Here is an 8773-nt window from a genome sequence, read left to right on the forward strand (position 1 = left end):
CATCTCTCACAGCTCCTCACCTAGTCACTCCTAAGCACTGCGCTGTACAACAATATATATACAGAAAGCTTATTGTGAGTTTCTGTCCTACCTCATTCCTGAGTGGAGACATCTACATGTACGTACGTTTGTGTGCCCATACAACTAAAGAGAATTGACAACTGGCCACATACAGTACGCGACAATATAATGATGGGAATGAACGCGGTGACGAAACGGGTAGAGCAGTGGTGACGAAACGGGCAGACCCTATATATATGTCTTATGTAGAAGAAAGTAAAAAAATAAATAACTGTGTAATACAAACACTTTTTTCACCCAATATAAGAGCATAAAACAATAAAATAATACACAGATCAAGTTATGAAATAATAAAAGAATATTTACTTTTATCCTCTTGGCAGTACAGCTCAAACACTGATTCATTTATAAAAGTTAACCTTTGCAAATTAATGTAAACTCATAGCACTAATTTTCATAGCCGAGGTGTACCGTAACAGAGACTAATGAATATATATGTAAAATTATCGGCCAAAGAAAGTATATAAAGTACTTTCCTTGGTACTGGGGGGAGGGGAGCTGATCAGTGTTATAATATTACCACGAACTAGTTTATTTATTGATTAACCTCAACTAACTAATATTTACCTAACATAACTACCTGATGACAGTTTATTATTAATTAGTGTTACTATAACTACCTGATGACAGTTTATTATTAATTAGTGTTACTATAACTACCTGATGATGGCTTAATATTACTTAGTGTTCAGTTTATAATACAATAATAAGTAGATGTAATACAATTATTTAAAAGTGTATCAGTAGTAGAGTAAAGTTTGTTTTTCAGTAAATAATAATTGTTTAAACTATGTGATGTTAGTTTATATTAGGTAAAGTTGAGTTGTTCGTGGTAAGTTATTAACAGTGTTCATCGCCTCAGTTGTAAACATTAAGTCGACCAAAATGTGTTAATTAAAATCCAAACTTGGATGATTTAATACTTCACTAGGTCACTGTGAGTTGTTTATTAACTTATATATAGCCAAGGTGAACCGTGGTACTTTAGTGAGACGTGTTACCTGTCTAGTACAGTACTGTCTGTTGGTGGGTAATGTGTGTCACTACCACCAGTTGTTGGTGCACATGGAGAGTGTAGGGACAGTGTCACTACTGTTGTTGTTAAAACAGACTCAGTCAGCCAGCGGCCTTACTTGATGGAGAGTCACCACCAACACATGTTACCAGAAGCAACACCACCAACACATGTTACCAGAAGCAACACCAGCTGAGTCACCACCAACACATGTTACCAGAAGCAACACCCACTACTGCAACACTTAACACCAGCTGAGTCACCACCAACACATGTTACCAGAAGCAACACCACCAACACATGTTACCAGAAGCAACACCAGCTGAGTCACCACCAACACATGTTACCAGAAGCAACACCAGCTGAGTCACCACCAACACATGTTACCAGAAGCAACACCAGCTGAGTCACCACCACACATGTTACCAGAAGCAACACCAGCTGAGTCACCACCAGCATGTACCAGAAGCAACACCAGCTGAGTCACCACCAACACATGTTACCAGAAGCAACACCAGCTGAGTCACCACCAACACATGTTACCAGAAGCAACACCAGCTGAGTCACCACCAACACATGTTACCAGAAGCAACACCCACTAACACCAGCTGAGTCACCACCAACACATGTTACCAGAAGCAACACCCACTAACACCAGCAGAGTCACCACCAACACATGTTACCAGAAGCAACACCCACTACTGCAACACTTAACACCCGCTGAGAGTCACTGAGTCACCACCAACACATGTTACCAGAAGCAACACCCACTACTGCAACACTTAACACCCGCTCAATATTAAACAAATTTAAAAACGTTTTAATTTCACTGTTTTGTAGTGAACACTGTCCCAGTTATGTAAAATGTGTTAAAACTTGGTTATTTCTAAATTAAACGTGACGTAGCCTAACCTAACCTAACCATATTTGATAAGAAAAGCAAGTGGCAGAAACATTGTTAGAAGACCTTGCCATCCTAACCATACAAACCTAACTTAACCAAACCAAACCAAACCTAACCTAACCTAACCATATTTGATAACAAAAGCAAGTGGCAGAAGCATTGTTAGAAGACCTTGCCATCCTAACCAAACAAATTTGATCTAACCTAACCTAACCTTCCGGAACCCCCTGCATATTAAACAGAAAGAACTTCCTATTATATGGTGTAATTTGACGTTTTTTGTGGACCTGAGAGCAGCCGCCTGATCTGTGTGGCTCATAAACCTACACTGGTGACTGGCGTTGAGTGGAGATGATTGGCTGTGTACCGCCGCATCACCACCGAGAAAGACAAGTGATGTGCGCCAGACAAAGTAGTTCTCGCCTAGTCACCTAATTATCTACCAAACGAAGCAATTACCCTAAAAATAATTATTATATCAGAACTCATTGATGAAAATATCATATTGTACAGTATAGTTAATATGACTTACAAACTTGAGACAGCCTTAGTTGGAGGTAGTGAACGGCTGCCTCTGACCCCTCCACCCGGTGTAACACAACACACTATGAGAAATATTTCTTATAGTACATTTTATTTCTCCATCTAGTTGTCTCTCTGTCTATAGTTGTCTACCTGTCAATAGACCCAAATTCAGGACGGTAGTTTGAGCCTGGGATTTGAGCTCGACTCGGGTGTGCGAATCGGGATTCCTTGTGCCTAGATTTCTTCCAGTGGATTATTACCCATATTCAGAACATCGGCTTGAACCCCGGATCTGGTAATCTGCTCCGTTTTTTCTTCAGTTACGAGCAAAGATTCAAACACTGAAAATCCAGCAAATCACATTTCATCTACACCATTACGGCAGCCAGTCGCCATCGAGAGTAATGTTTACAAGATTATGGCGGCAACTATGACTGGACGAGTTTTTATGGAAGAGGATAAATCTCTCCTTGTACATCATAAGTTACTTTTATTACTATAATTATGGTCAAATTATAATGATTTATGGTACTGTGTTACAACATGGCTGTGTTGTTAGATGATAACAAAGAAATTCATAGAGGAAGAACAATTATATACAATTGTTGACATAATCCAGGACCGGCGTCAATATTCATTACCAAAACAAGATGAATCAATACTGGGTGTAGTAACCCGGCTAGGTTTGGTTAGGTTAGGTTTCTTTCTCTCGGCATTGATTCAATTATACAGTAAATCCTCTGTTAACAAGTATCATCCTGTGTACAGTGGGCTGGTGTCTTGCCCACAGTGTGGATGTGGGTCACACTATAATAACCCATTATAGTACATCCTTCTTTCCTCACACTGTTGAATGCTCTGCCTTCTTCTGTGTTTCCATACAATCTGTCTCACTTTAAACAAGATGCTTCTCTGGCGGTGTACATTAATATAACCTTGTTATTTTATATTTTTAAAATTTATTTTTACTCTTCCCTCCCCTAGGCCCTGTTGTGGGTCATGACCTGTGCCCGGGTGGACTATTACCCATAAAACATATACAGTTGTACCCCACTTAACACGGTCAATAGAACCCAGAGGGTCCCGTGTTAAGTGAAATCCGCGTTAAGTGAACAACAGAACATATGGGATTAATTCCAATAGAAACCGGCCCGACCCCCAAACTCCACTTTTTGAAGACACATAACTATGTTGTAGTAAAAATAACATCTTAATTTTATGATGGTACATGCACACAATTAATACTTAAGAGAAATAGAGAAATACAGTCGCCAAGTTAATGTCCATTCAAATAATGGACTCAACTCCCTCCCCCTCTCACACTACACTGCCGGCTCTTCCCTCTCTGAGAAATTTTTTGGGGAAAACCACTAAATTTTAATAAATAATACCTCAAACTAAAGTTAGGATAATACAATTGACATTGCTGGATTCCTTGTAAGACCAGGAATATTTTGAATATAAATGTCATATATTTTGCACAAAAGATAACATAGTTACCCAGAGAAAAAATTTTATCTAAAATTTGTATGTCTAATGCAAAATATATGATGATTATATTCAAAATGATCACCAAATTATAAGAATTCCAGCAATGTAAATTATATTCTGACGGGGTAATTTGTATGAATTTTATGAGCTAAAACAGATATCTTCAGTTAATAAAAAAAAAATAATCTTCACGACACTATCTGTCAATCAAAGTACCCCACCTTGCCTCCCCCCTCTTCCAACCGTGCGGTCAGTCCCAACCCTCCCCCCCACCCCCCACCAATCCTCCCTTCAAGAGATGTGGGTTGAAAAAAATACATTTTAACATTTTGTATTAAATAATACCTCAGATTAAAGTTAGGATAATATAATTGACATTGCTGGATTCCTTGTAAGACCAGGAATATTTTGAATATAAATGTCATATATTTTGCATAAAAGATAACATATTTACTCAGAAAACATTTTATCTAAAATTTGTATGTCTAATGCAAAATATATGATGTTTATATTCAAAATGATCATCAAATTATAAGAATTCCAGCAATGTAAATTATATTCTGACCGGGTAATTTGTATGAATTTTATGAGCTAAAACAAATATCTTCAGTTAATAAAAAAAAAAAAAATATTCTTCACAGGGTAACAGATGGTCGGTCGGTCCCTCCCTCCCCCCCACCCCCCACCAACCGTCCCAAGGAGATGTGTGGGAAAACCAGAATACTTAACTTTTTTGTAATAAATAATACCTCAAACTAAAGTTAGGATAATATATTTGACATTGCTGGATTCCTTGTAAGACCAGGAATATTTTGAATATAAATGTCATGTATTTTGCACAAAAGATAACATATTTACTCTGAGAAAAATTTTATCTAAAATTTGTATGTCTAATGCAAAATATATGATGTTTATATTCAAAATGATCACCAAATTATAAGAATTCCAGCAATGTAAATTATATTCTGACCGGGTAATTTGTATGAATTTTATGAGCTAAAACAGGCAGTCAGGCAGGGTGGCAGGTGGGGCAAATCTAAAAATAGCGTCTCGAACCGGACACTCACCGCGTATATGTGGAAAAAATCTGTGTTAAGTGAAAGTTCAGCTCTGGCGAGGCACCGCGTATATGATAAAACGCGTTAAGTGAAACCGCGTTAGGCGGGGTAATACTGTATATAGCCTGTGTTCCAGCTTATGAATGTCTTCACATCACCTGACCTGACCTAACCTAACTTAACCATTGTTCATTAAAACTTAAATATTCACAATTTCCTTCAATCAACAACTCTTCACTGACTTACTGTGCAGTGAGAGTAGAATGGGTGAAGCTTTTATCCCTCACAACTCTTAAAGATATTCAGAAATATATTCATTATGCACAATACACTATTTGATATGTGTATATTACATAACTGTAAACGCCTTGGTTAAGGTCGTTCAGGTGACGGGCAAGTCGAAGGGAATGATTGAAACTCGCCTTTCGACTCATTCAATATTTATTGATGTGGTCAAAACCTACAGAGGAGATGTTCATAATATTACATGGTGAACCATCTGATACATAATGAGTTAGTCTCACACAATTTTATCTTAATTACTATTTATTAAACATAGTGACATAACACAAAGTTCATAACTCTAGTAATCTTAGTTATGCTTCATTCACCATTGTCTTATTACTCCAGGTTAGGCACAAACGAGTAGATGTAATTAGTCAACAAAATTTCAGTACCAAGGGGTATGTCATCACTTAGGCTGTACTTACAAGTGTGGGTCAGTGCAGATCAGTATGGTGTTCCAAGAGACAACAGTACTGAGTAAATTGTCCCAGCACAAATTCTCAGATAGGATTATGAGTGTTGATGTTCATCAGTGCCAGCAGAAGGCTGGTCTTCACAGCCTCACGAGAGAGGGCAATCTGTCTCATGGCAGGGCGGGCACCACCACCACCCGCCGAAGACAGTTGTTACGAACCCCTCCACCAATTGTCCTGATCTACCTACCCAGCACCACGAGCAATGCCATCTAGGGACGAGACACGAGTATGACTCGTCTTAGTTAACACTCCGGGGTTTCCCTTCTCCATATCCTGGTTGTTGCGTCACTTCCTCCAAGTCTTCTTTGTGAGCTCCAATTCGAGGAGAGAGGACTACACTCTGGGAAGTGACCACAGGATCATCTATCCTCTAAACCTACGGCACAGTGACTACCTACCGTCTTCTACAATACTCAGCCTTACTCGTCAGCCATCTCAGCTCCTCACTTAAGTATTTGTAATCTTGTATTGCCTCCCCCACGTCCACTTGCTTCAAAATTGTTTATGTTGTATTAATATGTATATACTGTTAATGTTTAGGTTAAGTATGGTTAAGGGTAATTTATAGGAAGCGGAATATTTTGTTAGGGGATTTATGGTACTTTATTATACACAACAAAAACTCACATCCTTTGTCTACCCTTTTATAGTTCGATTGTCTTTGTTTTTTTATTGATGTTGCCTGTTGGGATCTGGGTAGACTTTTAACTATATTCTAAATCCCCAACTCGTAACAAATTCTCAGACAGGATTATGAGTGTTGATGTTCATCAGTGCCAGCAGAAGGCTGGTCTTCACAGCCTCAAGAGAGAGGACGATCTGTCTCATGGCAGGGCAGGCAGCACCACCACCCGCCGAAGACAGTCCACTCAGCAGAGCCAGGACTTGTCTGTAAACACTTCTACATCTGGCGAGGTCACGGGTCGAAAGATTTAATGGCATCACATGCCAGCACTGTAGCTGAAGCCATCTGCAATAACAGTCATTATTCTAATTTTTATACAATTTATTGCTTGTCACTGTTGAAGATGGAGGAGACAACCATCTCGTTACAGCCTCATGGATCGTTAAAATTGAAGGTAGTTATTATCTTTGTGTCGTCCAATTGAGGTGGGGGTAATTATATAGGACTAACCCAAGAGCAAAATGGATTGAGAACTATTATAAAAACGTCAGATTTTCATTGTTATATTATAGTGGACACTGTTTGTGGTAATGTTAGTAAATGGATGTTTTTTAAATAAACGCTACTTAACATTTGTGGTTATGAAGGACAGACCTAACCAAACAAACCTACCTAACCTAACTTCCCCTGTATATTAAAAAGAAAAAAAACTTACTATACTGTGATATTTGAGACATTTTCTGGACGTGAGATGATACAGCAGCATCGGCACTATGGCGGGTTAGTCCTATATATTAACCAAGGTGGGATTTTGGGTCATTTTTATTTTGGGAAAGATTTTTTTATTTGATTGAAGTAAAAAAATTTGGTTATAAGAATGTGGTACTTTTTATTTATGGCTAAATTTCAGTTTGTAGTAAAAAATTAGCTTCTGAGACATTTTGGGAACTTTACTGTAAAGTTGCAGTTTAGTTTTTGACAATAAATTGACTTTTTTCTCACTGTATTTGGTGGGATCCTAACCTAACCAAATCATGTGTCCGATGGTATATTAATTCTCTGGGAAAGGAAAAATCACAAGACGCTTCACAATATCGGCGTTTATAGATAATTAAACCCTTATGGCAGTGGGATATAATTTGTGAATTTACCAGGTGTTATCCATTAGTGACTAGTAAGTGGTATTAAGAAAGTTGTTGACCAGAGTTAACTTGTAGTGAAGCCAAGTTTTGTCTTTTCATGGGAGTTAACAATACATTACCACAGTATTTACATTATTTGCTTTTATACAATTGTTTTTGTCTTTATACATTATATTCATTACTTTGTTTACAGTTGACGGCTCCAATTGGTTATTACTGTAGTGTTAAGACAACTACCATATTGCTGCCTCGCTGATCGTGGTTAATGAAGTTCCTCTTGTCATTCGTCGAGGTAAGATTTTCTAAAGTGTTTCATTATTTTCTTTAATAAGTTTTATGGAAATGTCTTAATTTAACCATAATAATGTATTTAAATGTTTGAAGATTTAATGAGTTCCTGTATAATATAATACTGTACAGTACTGTATACATATTATATAATATTACTGCCCAGCGTATTTAATTTATTAGTTGTTAAAATGTTATTCATTCCAGGACGGTGCCGTAAAGATGTAAGATATGGGCCACAAGACGAAGGTTTGTTTTGGTTAGCGGGTCTCTTGCTGCACCACATTGGAAACTTTCTGCTATAACGTAAGGTACAGTACAGTGTATATCTTTGTGGCTTTAGTTTTTATTAAGGATCTGGGATCACCGTTTAAAAATTCAAGTACCGTATATACCCTTGTATAGCACCAGGAGTATGTAAAACATAAAGTATTCATTTTTAAAAAGTTTATTTATAGGATGATAAATTTTTGGTAATAACGAAAATGATCAATCTTTGTTGGTCGCCAAATGGAAACAAAAGAAAAAATATACAATACCTTATTTATAAAGAGCCATTAAAAATATTAAGACCGCTATGTATTTTCACCTTAACTGTGCCCGAAATGAATATATCTTCAGAAAATAAAATATAAAAATGTAATGCTGATTTTCGGTTGAAATGACGACGATTATGCGGGTGGAGAAAATCACGATCAAAACAATGATTGCTGTTCGCGGATTTTGTACCAATCGATACAAAAACTGTTGAATTGTATAAATAATATTCATCCTAATTGACTGAATAACAGCTGCATTATACTGAGATATTTCGAAATATTTTCAGTCCATCAAACCATTTTCTTGTCAACATCTGTAGCACCAAAACAGCTCCTCCCAGTCC

General features: G+C 37.3%; 1 long non-coding RNA gene across 2 annotated transcripts; it reads left to right on the forward strand.

The window, feature by feature from the left end:
- The first annotated feature begins 905 nt into the window (after window positions 1–905).
- LOC121858136 lies at window positions 906–8263 on the forward strand. 2 transcript variants are annotated; one of them, XR_006087366.1, is made up of 4 exons: window positions 906–1018; window positions 6581–6914; window positions 7796–7894; window positions 8098–8263. It is a non-coding gene; the product is annotated as an uncharacterized LOC121858136 (long non-coding RNA). The 2 variants fall into 2 exon arrangements; XR_006087365.1 differs by lacking the exon at window positions 6581–6914 and having other exon boundaries at window positions 911–1018; window positions 8098–8259.
- The last annotated feature ends 510 nt before the right edge of the window (window positions 8264–8773 follow it).

Source organism: Homarus americanus, unplaced genomic scaffold (assembly GCF_018991925.1).
Source record: "Homarus americanus isolate GMGI-L3 unplaced genomic scaffold, GMGI_Hamer_2.0 scaffold49621, whole genome shotgun sequence".
NCBI classification, from domain to species: domain Eukaryota; kingdom Metazoa; phylum Arthropoda; class Malacostraca; order Decapoda; family Nephropidae; genus Homarus; species Homarus americanus.